The sequence below is a fragment of the Mytilus galloprovincialis genome, chromosome 7, assembly GCF_965363235.1.
Source record: "Mytilus galloprovincialis chromosome 7, xbMytGall1.hap1.1, whole genome shotgun sequence".
NCBI lineage: Eukaryota > Metazoa > Mollusca > Bivalvia > Mytilida > Mytilidae > Mytilus > Mytilus galloprovincialis.
This window is the reverse complement of record NC_134844.1, coordinates 8,075,938-8,097,714: the sequence shown is the minus strand read 5'-3', so window position 1 is coordinate 8,097,714 and position 21,777 is coordinate 8,075,938. Positions and strand designations below refer to the sequence as shown.

Here is a 21,777-nt window from a genome sequence, read left to right as displayed (position 1 = left end):
AACTATGAAATAATTGTTTTAAAATTTATCATACAATCATGTTAAAATTATACGAATAATATTCACCTTTTTTCTTCAATTTTTGAACTACTTTCTTAATGGTAAATGTTTTCATGATTTTTTTACTCGTTAAAACATAACATATATTGAAATTGTAAGTTTTGTACGGTGTCTTATTCTACAGGAAAGTCAGAGTTCTTCCAAAGTGAACCTATTTAAAATGCCTCTAAGTTTAACATATTTGATATTAGATTCAAGAGTGAAATCACAAAAATTTGAACAAGGAGGAAAATTCAATACGGAAAGTATCTAATTAAATGGCCAAATCAAAATATTATAATTTACTAATAAAGACTAATTTAGTTAACGAGATCGAAAAATTACCAAAGAACAGATGCGTGTCGTTTCGTTCTTTTTTTTTTCTTGCAATGTTTTCGTAAAATGAAAAAAAAAAAGAAGTTTGCTGTGTTCAAGTTTTTTTTTAATGTGAGAATAGATTTGAGTTTTTTTGCCACATCTGTTGTACTTTATTTTCACAACTTCTGGCATATTTTCCAAATGGCAAATTCAGAATCTATCTAATAGGTAGGCACTTAAAGTTAACCATCGAGAGACGTTAACCACCGAGAGTCGGTTTTTAGACCCGCCCAGTGCACCTAAGCACGCCTACTTTTGGAGCTCTTTAGTATGAAGATAAGAAAAATATACGAAATTACGGAACTGTATACCCTGTTTTATCCTTGTTGTTGGTGTTTCTTGCGCATGCGCACAAAGCACGGTGATAGTTACGGTTACTGACTCAGGAACCTTGTAAATTATATACGTTTAATAAACTGGATCCTTGTTGTGTTCAGTTATCGATACACTACGATGGAATTACGGACCAGTTTAACATAAACATGGTAAATAGATAGACAGCTGATAATCATAATTGATTAAGAAATAACCTGGAAGAAGAAATGAGTTAACTATTGATTACAACAGAGACGAGAATGCTATCGTGTTTGTTCTGCTAAAAAAAGCAGGAACATTGGAGTTTATGGTTAGATTTTAAATATTTATTGTCTCCAAACTGGGTAAATTTGATATAGTAACAACCCCCCCCTTTTTTTTTTTAAATAACTCGAGAACCACACATCTCGCTCGCTTAACAAAGTAACAATAAGAAATAATTATTGTTAGTTTCAAGAATAATAAATCGTCAAAACTTATCCCCTCCCCGACATCAAAGGAAGTTAAATGTATTATCCCAAAATTAGACCAAACTTTTATGATATAAGGACGTCTTGACAGGCTATTATTTTATTTTGTTTTGTTGGGGTTTTTTTTGCTTTGACGTCTTCCTCCTGTATGAAAAAAAAAACATAATAGACCCCCCCCCCCCTTTTCCCCATAATATAGCTTTTTAAGAAGTCATAATTATTTGGACTACCCCTGAATATATTTCAGACAGACTCTTCTCTAAAAAAATGTAAACATGATTTGAGAGAAATCTTTGGAATAGTTTTTTAAATGATTTAATTATTATGTCATGTATATAATTGACATTAACATAGTTATAAACTGAGACTACTAGTATAACACATAGTGTTATAGTAGTCTCAGCTATAAACTTTCCATTGTATTGACCAGAGACATATAATACATTGTATTATATGTCTCTGTATTGACCAATATGACTAACTCATATGCTCTTTCCCATAAATGTCACAATATCAATATATTAATACAGTAAAACTGATAGTTTGATGACATTGTTTAAGACTATTGACCTCAGGTCAGCCTAAACTGAGTTTAAAACTGTAATTTATTCATTAAAACAGTTCAAGACATGTACCTTCTGAAATGTGATTGCATCAAAATTAAACCTAAGGCATAACATACTTAGTGTGCAGGAAGTGCCACCAAATAAATACTGATTTGTAAAATTAGATGATGATATTTGTGAAGTCAAAGATATTATAGCTAGTTATAACTGGTTTTAGATATAAATCTGAGTAAAAGGTTGATTTATATGTGCTCTTGACTTTCATGTTTAGATTATAATTTAAATTTAATCTTTTGAAGTTTTTTTTATAATATTAAGACATTAAAATCACAATTATTTATTTATACACAAAAAAATATTTTTTGTCCTTTTTTAGTTGAATGACTGTACACAAACATTATACACACATAATTTTGATAATTCTGTAATGTTTTTTTTTCTATAGCCCCAGAATGTGACAAAAAACTTATTAATCCTGATTTACAAAAAATAGAAATAGTTCAGCTACCATAAGACTGCTATGACAAAAATTTTGCAGTTTCCAGAATTTGAGGTAGAGTATAGTTAGGAATAGTTTGATTATGCAGATGCTTAGTTTGCCATAAACAATTATGCCCTTGATACAAAAGCAGAGGAAACAAAAAAGAATGAAAATAGTTGAAAAAAGTAATTATTATTACCTAGTCATATACTGTAAATAGAAAAAGAGAAAAGCACTGGTTATGATTTGGTATTTTTAATAGCATTATCATTTGTCCATTACTTGGAATATATACTGGATTGAGCTTGAAATTTATTTAATATCATTGACACAGTCATGGTTGCAAGAAATGAAAGATGGTAATTTAAACCTAGCAATTTTATTAAGATTTAAAAAAAAGCTTTTGATTTGGTAGAATATGACTTTCTTTGTTTAAAGCTCGACATGTATGGATTTAGTGAGACTACTGTTAGTTTTTTTAAGTCGTACCTGAATAACAAAAGGTATACATTTGTAATGTTAACTCTGAACAACAACATGTAAAATTTGGTGTTCCCCAATGTTCTATACCTTGTCCTCTATTGTTTGTGCTATTTATAAATGACCTTCCCTTATGCATTAAAAATTGTGAAACAGACCTATATCGTTGTATATGCTGATGACACCACTATTCATAAATCAGGGGGAAACATCTAGAAAATATAAATGATGATGTTCAAGAAGATTTATACAGGGTTGAAGAGTGGTGTAAAATGAATAACATGTTCATAGATGCAAATGAAACAAAATGTTTGATTACTGGAACAAAGCAGAAACTATTCAGACTTTTCAGCCAAACTTGATAATAAATTAAAGTATTACAAAATTCTTCATGTTTCAAAATTGACAGCCCACTAAGTAACTGGAGAAATCAAATTGACCAAGGTTGTGCTAATATATCATCCAGAATATACCATCTTTCTTAAATACATTTTTTTTTTATATAACTGCAAGAAAACATAATACAATGGGTGTTCTGCCCCTAATTGACTACTGTTGTATTATTTGGGATGAATGTAAAAATTGAGGGATAACAAGAATTTTAAAAATCCAAAAAAAGGGCAGCATGATAAATTCTAGATGCAGATCTTTTATCCCTCTTGGTATATAGGAGCACTATATTCTATGTTAACCTCCGCCAGTAGGTATATTAAACAAATACTGTTGATAGACGGTATATAGGAGCACTATATTCCATGTTAACCACCGACGGTAGGTATAGACAAATACTGGTGATAGACGGTATATAGGAGCACTAAATTGTATGTTAACCACCGACGGTAGGTATAGACAAATACTGTTGATAGACGGTATATAGGAGCACTATATTGTATGTTAACTACCGACGGTAGGTATAGACAAATACTGTTGATGGACGGTATATAGGAGCACTATATTGTATGTTAACTACCGACACTAGGTATAGACAAATACTGTTGATAGACGGTATATGGGAGCACTATATTATATGTTAACCACCGACGGTAGGTATAGACAAATACTGTTGATAGACGGTATATAGGAGCACTATATTGTATGTTAACCACCGACGGTAGGTATAGACAAATACTGTTGATAGACGGTATATAGAAGCACTATATTGTATGTTAACTACCGACAGTAGGTATAGATAAATACTGTTGATAGACGGTATATGGGAGCATTATATTGTATGTTAACCACCGACGGTAGGTATAGACATATACTGTTGATAGATGGTATATAGGAGCACTATATTGTATGTTAACTACCGACAGTAGGTATAGACAAATACTGTTGATAGACGGTATATGGGAGCACTACATGTATATTGTATGTTAACCACCGACCGTAGGTATAGACAAATACTGGTGATAGACGGTATATAGGAGCACTATATTGTATGTTAACCACTGACGGTAGGTATAGCCAAATACTGTTGATAGACGGTATATAGGAGCACTATATCTTATGTTAACCACCGACGGTAGGTATAGACAAATACTGGTGATAGACGGTATATAGGAGCCACTACCGACAGTAGGTATAGACAAATACTGTTGATAGACGGTTTATGGGAGCACTATATTGTATGTTAACCACCGACGGTAGGTATAGAAAAATTCTGTTGATAGACGGTATATAGGAGCACTATATTGTATGTTAACCACCGACGGTAGGTATAGACAAATACTGTTGATAGACGGTATATAGGAGCACTATATTGTATGTTAACCACCGACGGTAGGTATAGACAAATTCTGTTGATAGACGGTATATAGGAGCACTATATTGTATGTTAACTACCGACACTAGGTATAAACAAATACTGTTGATAGACGGTATATAGGAGCACTATATTGTATGTTAACCACCGACGGTAGGTATAGACAAATATTGCTGATAGACGGTATATAGGAGCACTATATTGTATGTTAACCACCGACGGTAGGTATAGACAAATACTGTTGATAGACGGTATATAGAAGCACTATATTGTATGTTAACTACCGACAGTAGGTATAGACAAATACTGTTGATAGACGGTATATGGGAGCACTATATTGTATGTTAACCACCGACGGTAGGTATAGACAAATATTGCTGATAGACGGTATATAGGAGCACTATATTGTATGTTAACCACCGACGGTAGGTATAGACAAATACTGTTGATAGACGGTATATAGAAGCACTATACTGTATGTTAACCACCGACGGTAGGTATAGACATATACTGTTGATAGACGTAATATAGGAGCACTATATTGTATGTTAACCACTGACGGTAGATATAGACAAATACTGTTGATAGACGGTATATATGAGCACTATATTGTATGTTAACTACCGACGGTAGGTATAGACAAATACTGTTGATAGACTGTATTTAGGAGCACTATATTGTATGTTAACTACCGACAGTAGGTATAGACAAATACTGTTGATAGACGGTATATGGGAGCACTATGTTGTATGTTAACCACCGGCGGTAGGTATAGACAAATACTGTTGATAGACGGTATATACATTGTAGGAGCACTATATTGTATGTTAAGCACCGACGGTAGGTATAGACAAATACTGTTGATAGACGGTATATAGAAGCACTATATTGTATTTTAACTACCGACAGTAGGAATAGACAAATACTGTTGATAGACGGTATGTAGGAGCATTATATTGTATGTTAACCACCGACGGTAGGTATAGACATATACTGTTGATAGATGGTATATAGGAGCACTATATTGTATGTTAACTACCGACGGTAGGTATAGACAAATACTGTTGATAGACGGTATATAGGAGCATTATATTGTATGTTAACCACCGACGGTAGGTATAGACATATACTGTTGATAGATGGTATATAGGAGCACTATATTGTATGTTACATGTAACTACCGACAATAGGTATAGACAAATACTGTTGATAGACGGTTTATGGGAGCACTATATTGTATGTTAACCACTGACGGTAGGTATAGACAAATTCTGTTGATAGACGGTATATAGGAGCACTATATTGTATGTTAACCACCGACGGTAGGTATAAACAAATACTGTTGATAGACGGTATATAGGAGCACTATATTGTATGTTAACTACCGACGGTAGGTATAGACAAATACTGTTGATAGACGGTATATAGGAGCATTATATTGTATGTTAACTACCGACAGTAGGTATAGACAAATACTGTTGATAGACGGTATATGGGAGCACTATGTTGTATGTTAACCACCGACGGTAGGTATAGACAAATACTGTTGATAGACGGTATATACATTGTAGGAGCACTATATTGTATGTTAACCACCGACGGTAGGTATAGACAAATACTGTTGATAGACGGTATATAGAAGCACTATATTGTATGTTAACCACCGATGGTAGGTATAGACATATACTGTTGATAGATGGTATATAGGAGCACTATATTGTATGTTAACCACCGACGGTAGGTATAGACAACTTCTGTTGATAGACGGTATATAGGAGCACTATATTGTATGTTAACCACCGACGGTAGGTATAGACAAATACTGTTGACAGACGGTATATAGGAGCACTATATTGTATGTTAACCACCGACGGTAGGTAGAGACAAATACTGTTGATAGACGGTATATAGGAGCACTATATTGTATGTTAACTACCGACAGTAGGTATAGACAAATACTGTTGATAGACGGTATATAGGAGCACTATATTGTATGTTAACAACCGACGGTAGGTATAGACAAATACTGTTGATAGATGGTATATAGGAGCACTAAATTGTATGTTAACTACCGACGGTAGGTATAGACAAATACTGTTGATAGACAGTATATAGGAGCACTATATTGTATGTTAACTACCGACAGTAGGTATAGACACATACTGTTGATACACGGTATATAGGAGCACTATATTGTATGTTAACTACCGACGGTAGGTATAGACAAATACTGTTGATAGACGGTATATAGGTGCACTGTATTGCATGTTAACCACCGACGGTTGGTATAGAAACAGGTTAGAAACATAATGTTGATAGACGGTATATAGGAGCACTATATTGCATGTTAACCACCGATGGTAGGTTTAGAAAAATACTGATAATAGACGGTATATAGGTGCACTGTATTATATGTTAACCACCGACGGTAGGTAGAGAAAAATAGTATTGATAGACGGTTAATAGGAGTACTGTAATGCTTGTTAACCACCGATGGTAGGTATAGACAGGTACTGTTGATATACGGTATATAGGAGTACTGTATGGCATGTTAACCACCGACGGTAGGTACAGACAAATACTGTTGATAGACGGTATATGGGAGCACTACATGTATATTGTATGTTAACCACCGACGGTAGGTATAGACAAATACTGGTGATAGACGGTATATAGGAGCACTATATTGTATGTTAACCACTGACGGTAGGTATAGCCAAATACTGTTGATAGACGGTATATAGGAGCACTATATCTTATGTTAACCACCGACGGTAGGTATAGACAAATACTGGTGATAGACGGTATATAGGAGCCACTACCGACAGTAGGTATAGACAAATACTGTTGATAGACGGTTTATGGGAGCACTATATTGTATGTTAACCACCGACGGTAGGTATAGACAAATTCTGTTGATAGACGGTATATAGGAGCACTATATTGTATGTTAACCACCGACGGTAGGTATAGACAAATACTGTTGATAGACGGTATATAGGAGCATTATATTGTATGTTAACTACCGACGGTAGGTATAGACAAATACTGTTGATAGACGGTATATAGGAGCACTATATTGTATGTTAACTACCGACACTAGGTATAAACAAATACTGTTGATAGACGGTATATGGGAGCACTATATTGTATGTTAACCACCGACGGTAGGTATAGACAAATATTGCTGATAGACGGTATATAGGAGCACTATATTGTATGTTAACCACCGACGGTAGGTATAGACAAATACTGTTGATAGACGGTATATAGAAGCACTATATTGTATGTTAACCAGCGACGGTAGGTATAGACATATACTGTTGATAGACGGTATATAGGAGCACTATATTGTATGTTAACCACTGACGGTAGATATAGACAAATACTGTTGATAGACGGTATATAGGAGCACTATATTGTATGTTAACTACCGACGGTAGGTATAGACAAATACTGTTGATAGACGGTATTTAGGAGCACTATATTGTATGTTAACCACCGACAGTAGGTATAGACAAATACTGTTGATAGACGGTTTATGGGAGCACTATATTGTATGTTAACCAGCGACGGTAGGTATAGACATATACTGTTGATAGACGGTATATAGGAGCACTATATTGTATGTTAACCACTGACGGTAGATATAGACAAATACTGTTGATAGACGGTATATAGGAGCACTATATTGTATGTTAACTACCGACGGTAGGTATAGACAAATACTGTTGATAGACGGTATTTAGGAGCACTATATTGTATGTTAACTACCGACAGTAGGTATAGACAAATACTGTTGATAGACGGTATATGGGAGCACTATGTTGTATGTTAACCACCGGCGGTAGGTATAGACAAATACTGTTGATAGACGGTATATACATTGTAGGAGCACTATATTGTATGTTAATCACCGACGGTAGGTATAGACAAATACTGTTGATAGACGGTATATAGAAGCACTATATTGTATTTTAACTACCGACAGTAGGTATAGACAAATACTGTTGATAGACGGTATGTAGGAGCATTATATTGTATGTTAACCACCGACGGTAGGTATAGACATATACTGTTGATAGATGGTATATAGGAGCACTATATTGTATGTTAACTACCAACAGTAGGTATAGACAAATACTGTTGATAGACGGTTTATGGGAGCACTATATTGTATGTTAACCACCGACGGTAGGTATAGACAAATTCTGTTGATAGACGGTATATAGGAGCACTATATTGTATGTTAACTACCGACAGTAGGTATAGACAAATACTGTTGATAGACGGTATATAGGAGCATTATATTGTATGTTAACCACCGACGGTAGGTATAGACATATACTGTTGATAGATGGTATATAGGAGCACTATATTGTATGTTACATGTAACTACCGACAATAGGTATAGACAAATACTATTGATAGACGGTTTATGGGAGCACTATATTGTATGTTAACCACTGACGGTAGGTATAGACAAATTCTGTTGATAGACGGTATATAGGTGCACTATATTGTATGTTAACTACCGACGGTAGGTATAGACAAATACTGTTGATAGACGGTATATAGGAGCATTATATTGTATGTTAACTACCGACAGTAGGTATAGACAAATACTGTTGATAGACGGTATATGGGAGCACTATGTTGTATGTTAACCACTAACGGTAGGTATAGACAAATACTGTTGATAGACGGTATATACATTGAAGGAGCACTATATTGTATGTTAACCACCGACGGTAGGTATAGACAAATACTGTTGATAGACGGTATATTGGAGCACTATATTGTATGTTAACCACTGACGGTAGATATAGACAAATACTGTTGATAGACGGTATATAGGAGCACTATATTGTATGTTAACTACCGACGGTAGGTATAGACAAATACTGTTGATAGACGGTATTTAGGAGCACTATATTGTATGTTAACTACAGACAGTAGGTATAGACAAATACTGTTGATAGACGGTATATGGGAGCACTATGTTGTATGTTAACCACCGGCGGTAGGTATAGACAAATACTGTTGATAGACGGTATATACATTGTAGGAGCACTATATTGTATGTTAATCACCGACGGTAGGTATAGACAAATACTGTTGATAGACGGTATATAGAAGCACTATATTGTATTTTAACTACCTACAGTAGGTATAGACAAATACTGTTGATAGACGGTATGTAGGAGCACTATATTGTATGTTAACCACCGACGGTAGGTATAGACATATACTGTTGATAGATGGTATATAGGAGCACTATATTGTATGTTAACTACCAACAGTAGGTATAGACAAATACTGTTGATAGACGGTTTATGGGAGCACTATATTGTATGTTAACCACCGACGGTAGGTATAGACAAATTCTGTTGATAGACGGTATATAGGAGCACTATATTGTATGTTAACCACCGACGGTAGGTATAGACAAATACTGTTGATAGACGGTATATAGGAGCACTATATTGTATGTTAACTACCGACGGTAGGTATAGACAAATACTGTTGATAGACGGTATATAGGAGCACTATATTGTATGTTAACCACCGACGGTAGGTATAGACAAATACTGTTGATAGACGGTATATAGAAGCACTATATTGTATGTTAACTACCGACAGTAGGTATAGACAAATACTGTTGATAGACGGTATATAGGAGCACTTTATTGCATGTTAACCACCGACGGTAGGTATAGACAAATACTGTTGATGGACGGTGCAAAGGAGTACTATATCGTATGTTAACCACTGACGGTAGGTATAGACAAATACTGTTGATAGACGGTATATAGGAGGACTGTATTGTATGTTAACCACCGACGGTAGGTATAGACAAATACTGTTGATATACGGTATATAGGAGTATTGTATTTTATGTCAAACATCGACGATAGGTATGGACAAAATCCGACAAATACTGTATACAGACAGTGTATAGAAGTACTGTATTGTATGGTAAACACTGACGGTTGGTATGGACAATTTCTGTATCATGCATCAATTGTAAATTAAAGTATCATGTGAGTGACACAGGCTCATTGAAGCCTCTAGTTTTGATATTATTAATGTGGAGATCTGGTCTAATTTATCATTTTCTCTATTACATGCATGATAACTGCAACAATTGAATTGAAATAAAAGTGATAATATTTCTGTTGTAGGTTATCAAGATTTAGTGTTTCCATACAAGTGACAAAGATTGAACAACAAAAACATCTCAAACTTTACAGGACAGAGTAGACTTTTTTCACTGTGCTTAGTTTTGTCTTTATATCTAAATTATGATACCTTTGAAAAAACCAATAAAATATGGAATAACATTTATTTCTATCTTATGAAGTGGAGTGAAGAAATAAGGGGTCATTGAAAACATAAGAATATATTGCTATCATATATGCAGATCAGCAGCCCATACATTTGCTATAGCACATAAATATGGGACCAATAATTTCAAGTTGCCTTTTAAAAAAGACCTTATTAATGTTATGCGAGATACCACCAAAGACCACTAGGTGTTGATCAAATGATATTGTAAATAAGAGGGTTGTCCAAAATATTTCCAACAGCTGTTTGATATACACTACCTTAATCAAACCACAATGGTAAAAAACAGTTTTGGTCAGTCTTAAAAGAAGCAAATATAATTTAGAAAAAGTGCAAGCTGTTGATAAAAACTACAAATAACTGCCAGTCCTAAATGAGGGTGGAGATTACCATTTAGCACAAATGAGTTTCTGGACTAAAGAAAGTAATTTCGGCACAAACCGATTATACCCTTTCAAAAACTATGTGTAGTCCCTTTTATAAAAGTGGCAGATTATCTTTCTATCTAGAGTATCTATGACAACTAACTGCTGCTCCTAGTGACGTTAGTCTTTGGTTTTTGAAAAGATTGGATATATTGTCACAATGTTTTTCTAAGGTACCGGTCTGATAAACAGGAAGTAGCCAGATTAGCTACTAAATATATGCACACTGAAATATAGTCCCTTAAAATTCCCATGGCTGTGTACATGTTCAGATACGAACTATGAAAATTTTGTTTATATCTTTAGAAAAGTAAAATCAAGTATGTATGTCTTTAGTTTTGTCAAATTGCTGTCTTGTTTTGTCCTGTTATTAGGTAACAGTACTGATACAATACTGTAAAAATACGGAGATGTGGTATGATTGCCAATGAGACGCCTACATGTATCCACTCAAGTTCAAATAAAGTGAATGTAAGCAGTTATATATGCAACCATAAGCCTTCAACAATGAGAAGAATCATATCAAATAGACCCTTGTAAATAGGTGTTGATCAAATGATATTGTAAATAAGAGGGTTGTATATTTCATGACGGTATAATACTAAACCCCTAACAGGAGGGATTGTGCCTGATATTCATATGATGAAGACATAATCTTTCAATCAGTTTAATTAAGGTCTGGTTCTGGCATGTCAATAACTGCTAGTAGTCTGTTGTTATTTATGTATTATTGTCATTTTGTTTATTTTCTTTTGTTTCATATTCTGACATCGGACTCGGACTTCTCTTAAACTGAGTTTTACTGTGCGTATTGTTTCGCGTTTGTTTTTTCTACATTGGCTACAGGTATAGGGGAGGGTTGAGATCTCAAAAAACATGTTTAATCCCGCCGCAATTTTGCGCCTGTCCCAAGTTAGGAGCCTCTGACCTTTGTTAGTCTTGTATGATTTATAATGTTAGTTTCTTGTGTATAATTCGGAGCTTAGTATGACGTCCATTATCACTGAACTAGTATACATATTTGTTTAGGGGCCAGCTGACGGACACCTCCGTGTGCGGGAGTTTCTCGCTACATTGCAGATCTATCGGTGGCCTTCGGCTGTTGTCTGCTCTATGGTCGGGTTGTTGTCTCCTTGACACATTCCCCATTTCCATACTCAATTTTATAGTATGATTTACATCTGCAATAATCACGAAACAATCAGAGACAAGTTTGGGTCTAAATCTGTATGTCCCACATAATCAAATTGACCGAAGAGAGAGGCGAAAGATACTAAGGGCTTATTCAAACACATAAGTCAATAATAAACTGACAAAACCACGGCAAAAAAAAAAAGAGAAAGATCAAAAAACAAACAACAGAATGCAAAACACAACAAAGAACATCACAGACTGAACAAAACGAACCTCGCCAAAAAACTGGTGTGACCAAATGACTAATTTATCTCAGCCTTACATTATTTAGCAGACCCTTTATTATACCAAACCAAACAAAGTTCTTTATGGTACAATGTTTTTGATCCATCGGTCTGTCAGTCCTGTTCTCGTTATTGCAACTCCTCTGAAACCACATAACAGAGTTTTATAAATCTTTGTAGATAATGAGGAAATTATGAAATTATCAATTCATTGATTTCCTATATACTCCTACAACAGTTTGTCATAAAATCTGTCTAAAGACCACAACAGAGTTTCATGAATTTTTTAGATAGTTAGGACATGCTATGTAAATGTGCATATTGGCAGAAAAATCATGATTAATTTTTTTATGCCCCACCTACGATAGTAAATGGGCATTAGTTTTCCGGTCTATGCGTCTGCTCCTTCGTCCGTTTTCTCGCTTCAGGTTAAATGTTTTGGTCAAGGTAGTTTTTGTTGAAGGTCAGGTCCAATAAACTTGAAACTTAGTACATATGTTTCCAATAATATGTTTTTTTCTAAGCTTAATGCCAAAGAAGGTTTTTTTCCCCTATTTCACGGTCCACTGAACAAAGAAAATGATAGGGCAAGTGGGGAACGGTGTACGATGGACACATTCTTGTTTTTGTCGAGCCTGCGACTTTTGTCGCAGAAAGCTCGACATAGGAATGGTGATGCGGCGGCGACAGCGTTAGTTCACTTCTTAAAAGCTTTATATTTTAGACGGCGAACGACCTGGATGCTCCATACTTTAAATACAGATGCCTTAAGTTTGGAAGTTTCCGTCTGTCACATGTCCATTGTCCTTGAACTCATTTTCATGGTTCAGTGACTACTTGAAAAAAAGTTTTTGTAATTTCTCTCATTTTATGGGTAACTATGTTTAGTATTTGCGTACCTTGGTCAGCATGCCCATCAGACAGTTTTCACTTGACCTCGCCATCATTTCATGGATCAATGAAAAGGGTTAAGTTTTTGGTGGTCAAGTCTATATCTCAGATATTATATGAAATATGTCTTGTATATTTGGTGTATGGAAGGATTGTACATGTCCAACTGACAGGTGTCATCTGATCTTGACCTCATTTCCTTGGTTCAATGGTCAAAGTTAAGCTTTTGAGTTTTGTTCGTTTTTTCTAATACTATATGCAATAGGTCAACTTTATTTGGTGTCTGGAAATATCTTATGATGTCAGCCTCGCAAGTCTCATTTGACCTTGACCTCATTTTCGAGGTTCATTGTTCAGTGTTTAGTTTTTGTGCCAAGTGTCATCTTGACCTGATTTGTATTGAATGATTGTAAGGTGTAAATGTATTCCTCATTTTGGTCATATGACCTTGATCTCATTTTCTTTGGTCATGTTATTAATAAGTTTATGTGATAATTGTAGTAAAACTTTATATTTAGGTCTATCAACATAAATAAGGCGAGAAATTTCAACGTGTGTACTCTTGTTAGGAATTAGGAACTATGCCTTCTGAACTTAGAATTTCGGCCTAAATATACTTCTGCATATCTTCTGAAATTACACAACAGAATTTCATGCGTGTTTGAACTAAATAATCTGTTGAAATTTTGTTTGCTTAGTGACAATGTCGGGCTGTGAAGTATGTGAGCGTGCTCACAAAGGTTCTTTGATTACACACAGTCAATGCATTGTCTGTGCTTCCCAGATACAGTCTGTGTGCATTTTCTTTGTTGTAAATTAAATTAAGTTTATGTATTGTACGTCGTTCTTAGTCTTTATACATTGTTTATATGCTTTGACTATGAGTCTAAGATACTTCTATTGTCGGTATATCTTAGATTTAGTCGGTTAACACTGTCTATGGATCAGAGACACAGTATGTATGCATTGTAAGTTGTTCCAAGTTGAAATAAAAGTCTGTATGTTTTGCCTGTTACTGCAAGATAAAGTGTGTGCACTGCCTGTGGCTCTTATATACAGTCTGTATGCATTTTCTGTATGCTTTATCTATGGGTCTAATTTTTAGATACAGTCTGTATACAAACTGTATCTCTGACCCATATACAGTGTCCAAAAAAACTCTGTTTTAAGATCTCAAACCCATATACAGTGTGAAAATGATCTTTGGTTCTAAGATGCATTTTGTTTGATTGGCTGAATGCTTAGTATATATTGGTTTCGATATATGGTCTGTATGTATTGTATGGATCTTATATATTTGTATTTTTTTCCATCTGATGAGTAAGCCTTTTTCAACTGATTTTTATAGTTCGTTCTTATGTTGTACTGTTACACCAAAGTCCCAGGTTTTTGGAGGTTTGGGATCCCGCTAACATGTTTAACCCCGCCACATTCTGTATGTATGTGCCTGTCCCAAGTTAGGAGACTGTAATTCAGTGGTTGTCGTTTGTTTATATGTTACATATTTGTTTTTCGTTCATTTTTTGTATATAAATTAGGTCGTTAGTTTTTTCGTTGAAATTGTTTCACATTGTCATTTCGGGACTTGTTATAGGTGACTATGCGGTATGGGCTGTGCTCATTGTTGAAGGCCGTACGGTGACCTATAGTTGTTAATTTCTGTGCCATTTTGGTCTCTTGTGGAGAGTTGTCAGTAGTGTTTGTGGGACAGAATGAACCCATAAAGGTGGACGTCGGACGCTGACGCTATATTTGGACCTGGGTGTGAACGCCGACGCCATATTTGGGCCTTAACGCGGACGCCATGGTCGACCATGAAATCGGGACGCGAATTTGAGGTTGGACCGTATGATTCGGACATCGAGACACCGACGCCATATTTGGGCTTTAAACTTGAACGCTATACCTTAATGTTGGATCAGACTACCCTTTAAAGTGACGTCATACCCTTAAAAGTGGACGGTATATTCTCGAAAATGGACGAGAATTTGTCTTTGATAAACGCTTACCCAACCCCTAGGTAATAAGTCTGTGATAATTCTGAAAAGAATCTTCTACCTCTTAAATAATTAACTGCTTATACATGTTTATAACAACTGTAAGAATTCTCCAAGATATACTATTTATATTAATCAGAAAAACTGTCACTCAATGCAGTAGGCGGAACTATTCCTGTGTAAAGAGAATTGGATTAAAATGTTTGATATCAATACATAAAATATTTGTCTTTATCTTTTTAATTTTTGGATTTCTTATCTTATTAACATGACAATCGTGAAACATTCAGTAGTATTGCTTTCTACGGAAGCCCATTTAGGATCTCCCTAAAGTATAAAATTATTTGAATTCGAAATCACGAATTTAAATTGTTATCTCGAATTCTATAATTCGTTTTAACAGATTAAATTTGTGATAATGAATTGGTGAAAATCGTTATAACAGATCTTGTAATTCGTTATTAAGAATTAAATTCCTTATCACGATTTTTTGTAATTTGTGATAACGATAAATTCGTTATAACGATTTTATCGTTATAACGAATTGTAGAATTTGTTTAAATTGATTAAATTTGTGATAACGAATTTGTGGAATTCGTTACCACAGTTTTTATTGTAATTGGTAATTTCAGATTAAAATTCATTATCACAGATTTTTAGCTCACATGGCACACAGAATAAAGAGAGCTTTCTTCCTCACTCTGCACCCATCGCTGTTTATTACTTTTACAAAAATCTTCTTCATTAAAACCTTTTTGACAAAGTGAAACAAACTTGACCGCAATCAATTTAGTTTTAACGCATTTTACACTATACCTAGAAATTTTTGTCGTGTAAACGGGTGGGTTTATTAGCCAGTGACCCAGTTTACACACCGAAACTCTCCGGAGGAAAATATGTCTAATTCTCATATTTCTTGACCGAAATATTTTTATTTTTTATTTTCTACCAAAGTTTTTTTAAGCGGTGAATATCATTAGTGTGTGTACCTGGATACATTTTACACAGATGCAACGGAAATAGTTTCGCCAACATGGTTTATCGAAATGTAAACCTAGGGATGAAAATCTTAGGTTTTACACTTCGATTAACCATGTTGCCGAAACTAATTCTTTTGCTTCTGTGTAAAATATATTAATTGGCGATACACACGAAGGAAATCGCCTGTCTAAGAAGACTTTAAATTAAGAAAAAGGAATACAAATGTTACTGTCACGAATTATGGGTATCAAACACATTTTTATGCCCCCGCCGCTAGGCGTGGGAGAAGTTTAGTCTAGCCCTTGTCCGTCAGTCCAGTCCGTTTGTCGGGTACGTTCCCAGAAATGGTTTCCGTTTGCCTCAACCAAATGTTATAAATTCAACTTATACACTATGCCAATTACTAAAACACACAGATAAAATTTGAAATTGAAGGGCGTCTCTTTTATAGTTCGTGAGTTATGCCCCTTTACAAATGGTCAAAGACGTAGTGTTTATTCAGTAATTTCCGCTCTCTACATTTAGTTTACCTCAACCAAATGTTATTGAATTAATACACAATGTTTATTAACACAAAACACTGAGTCTGATGATCAAGTTTGAAATTGGGTGACGTCACTTTTACCGTTCTGAACTTGTGCCCATTCAGCGCTAATTTACAAAAACAAAACAAAACCAACAAACAACCAAATTAAGTGTCCAATCAATTTTGCTAATTTTTAAAATAGAAATCGTTAAAACTAAATTGCTCGTGGTCAAGTTTGTTTAACTTTGACCAAAAGGTTTCAGTAAAGAGAAAAAAGCTAACTTAACCCTGTGTGCCAGGTGAGGTAGTTCAAATTTAGGTGAAAATGTTTTTAATCTGGAATCACAAATTACATTAAAATAAAATGCGATAACAAATTCCACAAATTCGTTATCACGAATTTAATCCGTAATAACCATTTATACAATTCGTTATAACGATTTTAATTCGGTATCACACATTACAAAAAATTGTGATAACGAATTTATTTCGTAATAATTCGTAACGAATTACAAAATCTGATATAACGATTTCCAACAATTCGTTCTCACAAATTTAAGCTGTTATAACGAATTATAAAATTCGTAATAACGATTTAAATTCGTGATTTCGAATTCAAATTATATTTGTGGGAGGTCCTATGGGCGTCCGTAGCTTTCCGACTTATTTGAACCACTTAATTAATATCCTATGGTCCTGTTTAACATGACATCTCAAATAATTAGATTAAGAGATAAAGCACATCTGGTGATTAAAAATAAGTATCTTTATACACTTTCTTTCAATAACATGTTTACAGGTGTACACTTTTTTATTTGGTTCTAATTAACGGACACCAATTATAAAAATATAGTCTGTGACATTAAATAATTATCTTTATCTTTTAGATAAGCATGACAACCGTAAACAGTGAGTAGTATTGCATTCCAACTCATTTCAACCACATATAATTACTATCATATGATTAGGATTTCAACCCAAATGATTAACTAAAACCACGTCTGGTCATTTAAAATTGTTTCTCATTTAACATAATCTTAACTATATATTTGAAAATTCCACGGTCGTAGTTGGTTTTTATCTTCAAAAATACACGGATAATATATTTAATCAATCAATATTTATATACAAGGAGTTTGGATTGGGTTTACAGAATAGAGAATAATGGACGAAAAAATAAATAAAGGATGATATGGGCGAAAAAAATAAAGAATAAAGAAATATGACCAAAATAAATATAAAGAATAGTGAAATAGGGACTGGTAAAATATATCGAATAGAGAAATATACGGCTGCTTAAATATAAGGAATTAAGAATTATGGGATGTTAAACTATAAAAAAATTATAAAGGAATACAAACAAATACGACTGTTACAGTATATAATTGCAGTAGCATTTTTTGTTTGTTTGTGCACGTGCAAGAATTATGTCCGTGCAGAGAAACAAGAACCGGTTTGAACCGGTATAAATGAGATGATTCTGGCTCTGTAGGTGGCCGGCTCTTAGCATACGGTCCAATCAAACAAGTTGTATGTCTATATAGAAATTTTATGATGAAGATTACTAAATGCTTAAGGAAGAAAGATGATCAGGAGGATTCATTAATTATACAGAAACACAAAAAATTGTATTGACTATAAAAATTATTTCAACCGTATAGAAGATAAATTAGTCTACTGTACTTATACACAACACATTTTAGCCTATTGCAAGGCAAAATTTATGTTCCTATCCAATATACTCTTTATCCCGCGGGGTGGCCTCTTTTACAAGACCTATACCTATTGTATTTATGGTTAACGTGTTCTAAACATTCATGAATTATTTACCACTGGACGTTAAGCAATCAATTACTATTTCCGTTTATTTCCTTAAATACGGCTTTGAGTATAACAAAGCTGTAAGAGAGATACTAAAGGTTTCACTGGAATTAACACTATGGACGAGTTTTGTTTATTTATTAATAGCGAAAACTCGCTTTCATCCATCGTTTGAAAATAACGTACGTGGCAATTTCAAAGTGCGCCTTGCAAAACGCTATACGTTGGATGGATCGTGGGAATGTGCATTGAAGGTGTCGTTCATACCGGAATTAGAAGCCTAAACGAGACGTATGTACTTCTGTTCCGATTTCGTGCACCAGTCGTACGTTAGGGAAAATCTCTCCATATTCTCCAGTCGATACGATTAAATGAAGATATCACGGACGTGACGTTTGGGAAACCAGTCTTTTTCACGGTAACCAGGAATGAATTGTATCACATCGAATTTGTTTTGAGATACGATCATCTTCAAATATGTCGTCTAAAAGATGACCATGTATTTCTCTTCCTATATTTTCGAAGGAAGTGAAGTAAATCTATAAGAGGAAACTACTCACTGTCATTTAGGAAATTACGAGTATGTTTAATTGCAATATTTGCTGTAAAGTGTATGTGTGGCCGCACGATCTTCAAAGACATATAAGAAGTAAGCATTCTTCCGATGAGCCACTATACCACCCAGGTGTTACCCAGCAGCAGCAAAAGCAGTAACAGCAGCAGCAGAAAAAGAAACAGCAGCAGCAAAAGCAGCAGCAGAAGGCTTTCGTGTATAGACACCCTTTCACCATGATTGTGTCCGGTCCAACCTCCTGCGATAAAACTTATTTTATTTTATTTGTTTCAACACATAAAAAGACTGTGAAGTCCTAGTCCAGACAGGATCGTTTGGTTGTATAAAAGGTGGCAACCTCTTTACGAGGAAATACAACGAACATGCAGTGCTTCCACGCGTTGAATTCATTCGTGGAATTCCTTTTGATCTCGAAAGGGACGATTTTTTCGATCCCAACATTCGAAACATGATCCAATTAGATGACCTCATGTCGACATCGGACAAAGACTCCAGAATAAATGATTTGTTTACGGAAGGGTGTCACCATAGGAATTTATCGGTCGTCGTTTTTAATCAGAATTTATACTTTGGCAAAGACCCCACCAAGAGACGAAACTGTCATTATCTCATTCTCTTTAATAACCCCATTGATCGACAGCCCATCGTGACTCTTGGCCGACAGATGTATCCTTCTCGAGGGGACTTCTTTCTCCGGAAATTTGAAGAGGCAAAGAGGACACCTTTCGGGTACTTTCTTGTTGACCTAAAAGCTAGAACCCCAGAAGCCTCCAGATTGCACACAGAGGTCTTGCAGGTCGGTCAAGAAGAGACACCAGACGGACAGAGGGATGACGACCGTCTCTCGAATACTTTTGAAGACGATAGTTCGGTCTCATCAGACGAAGATATTGCCGACGAGACAACACATATTTCGTCAGAGGATGCTGAAACACGGAAAGATCTCATCGCCTGTCAGGATTGCGGAGTACTTAGTGTTTGCTCACCTACGTGGATGAGAAGCCCAACGTCAGCAAGGTTGTGGGAATAAAAACGGCATTGCCCTTAACGATGACCGGGAAAGATGTAGAGGATGCTTTGAGTGGATTGCCCGTGACCGTTTGCTGTGCAGAGGACTTGCCTAGATATGTGAGCGACAGGCGTAGAAGGTTTGTGGTCAATACGGACAACTGTGATCAAAAGAGGAGTCATTGGGTTGCATTTCATTTCCCCGCATCGGGTCCATCAGAATTTTTCGACTCCTTAGGACGATTACCGGAAAAGTACCAACGCTATTTCAGAAATGTACTCATCGTCAATGGACCGAAATACTGTGTGGTTTGCAATCAAATCCAACCCGATGATTCAGATACATGTGGCCTGTATTGCATTTATTACGTCAAATTGAGATGTCGGGACTCGAGATGAAGGACATTATCAACAACTTTTCATCCACTGACACGATTCAGAATGACAGTAAACTCATAGCTCTATTTGGTTAAATGAAAAATAATGATACAAAAAAAAATAATGAAAAAAGAAAGAAAAAAAACAGAAGAAAAGAAAAAAAAATCTTAAAACACCTACATGGATGTATAGCAGGTCTCAAGTCTTGAAAAACTCTTTCTAGGGTCACTAAAAGTATTCACCCTGGAGGGTAGCCTGGTCAAACATTAAGATATAGCGTCCAGGATTTAAGCCCAAATATGGCGTCGGCGTCTCGATGTCCGAGTAACATGGTCCAATCCGAAGTTTGCGTCTTGATTTCAGGGTCGACTATGGCGTCCGCTTTAAGGCCCAAATATGGCGTCGGCGTTTGCGCCAACTTGCGAATATTGCGTCGGCGTCCGACGTCCACCTTAATGGGGTCATTCTGTCCCACAAACACTACTGTTGTCTCATTGACAATCATACAACATCTACTTTTTTATATTATATATGTATTATCTATACGTATATATTTTCTATATACGAATTTTACATGTTTAGATGATGCAATGAAAATTCAGAAGATATGTGGTAATATTGCCAATGGGAAACTTATCCACCAAAGACAAACGAATGTGAATCAGCCATGAGTTACACATATGTATTCATGTAAAATGCTATTAAAACCCATTCCTGACTAGATGTGACGAAAAACGAAAACTAACAGCCCGATTAATGCTGAAACGATAAACGTAAAATTAATATCAAAGACAGCAACCAATAACAATACAGTGCTCCTATATATCGTCTACCAACAGTATTTATCTATACCTACCGTCGGTGGTTAACATGCAATACAGTACTCCTATTTACCGTTTATCAACAGTATTTGTCT

General features: G+C 35.2%; 1 protein-coding gene and 1 long non-coding RNA gene across 3 annotated transcripts in view; one reads left to right on the top strand and one right to left on the bottom strand.

The window, feature by feature from the left end:
• LOC143082242 (salivary peroxidase/catechol oxidase-like) overlaps nucleotides 1-21,777 on the bottom strand; it is a 76,303-nt gene that overhangs the window by 43,450 nt on the left and 11,076 nt on the right. The gene's annotated exons all lie outside the window — the stretch shown is intronic.
• On the top strand, nucleotides 595-10,806 carry LOC143084380 (uncharacterized). The gene is made up of 3 exons (XR_012981041.1): nucleotides 595-1,042; nucleotides 2,214-2,321; nucleotides 10,680-10,806. It is a non-coding gene; the product is annotated as an uncharacterized LOC143084380 (long non-coding RNA).